The 977-nt window shown below is 43.4% G+C and overlaps 1 non-coding gene across 1 annotated transcript; it reads right to left on the minus strand.

Moving 5' to 3' along the window:
- Positions 1-476: 476 nt before the first annotated feature.
- LOC111728543 lies at positions 477-580 on the minus strand. The gene has a single exon (XR_002775803.1). It is a non-coding gene; the product is annotated as a U6 spliceosomal RNA (small nuclear RNA).
- Between the last annotated feature and the right edge of the window lie 397 nt (positions 581-977).

Here is a 977-nt window from a genome sequence, read left to right on the forward strand (position 1 = left end):
TCAGTATTACCTACAGATATCAATTGTATTAAATCTTCACAAACCTGTGGACTAGATAGTGATATCCCCACTTTAGATGCTAGGACTGACGTTCAGGTTAATTAACTTGCTCCTGGTTGTACAAAGAGTAAATGGCAGTCAGGATTTTAAAACAAAAAGGCAACGCTCTTCCAAAGGGCATAGGGATTACGGGAGAAAGTGTTAATTGTTTCCCTATATCAATTCTCCTCTTCTTCCTTAACCTAACCTTGATTTTTTTCTTTTTTCTTTTTTTATCTTCTTCTTCTTCTTTTTTATTTTTTAATAGAAACAGAGTTTCACTTTATCACCCTTGGTAAAGTGTCCTGGTGTCACAGCTCACAGCAACCTCTAACTCCTGGGCTTAGGCAATTCTTCTGTCTCAGCCTCCCGAGTGGCTGGGACTACAGGTGCCCGCCACAACACCCAGCTATTTTTTTTTTTTTTTGGTTGTTGCAAAAAATATGGAACGCTTCATGAATTTACATTTCATCCTTGCGCAGGGACCATGCTAATCTCTGTATTGTTCCAATTTTAGTATATGTGCTGCTGAAGCGAGCACCCTAACCCTGATTTTTATGTGGACAAACTGTCGCTTTGAATAAAAGACTGTATTTCTCAGCCTTTTTGGCAGCTAGTTGCCTTAATTCTGGACAATGAGGCACAAGTGAAAATGTCACATGGAACGCTGGGAAGTATTGACAGCAACCCCCGTGTCTGGTCAGCAGCACCCTGCCTTCCCTTCTGAATCACTGCTGCTTAGTTCTCAGGCCATCCCCACTAAAACTGGGCTCCAGCTGTGAACTCCATCGCAACTGGTTGAAACCTTTAATTTTCCCTAGCCCCAGCTCAATTCCTGTGTGTGTCTCCCCTGAGGGTGATGCTCCTTTTCTCCTCTGACCTCCCTGTGCTGACCAGCAAGCCCTGGACGCCTGCATGAGCATCAGGAAGCCACTATT

Source organism: Otolemur garnettii, unplaced genomic scaffold, assembly GCF_000181295.1.
Source record: "Otolemur garnettii isolate 467f Iridium unplaced genomic scaffold, OtoGar3 scaffold00166, whole genome shotgun sequence".
Lineage (NCBI taxonomy): Eukaryota > Metazoa > Chordata > Mammalia > Primates > Galagidae > Otolemur > Otolemur garnettii.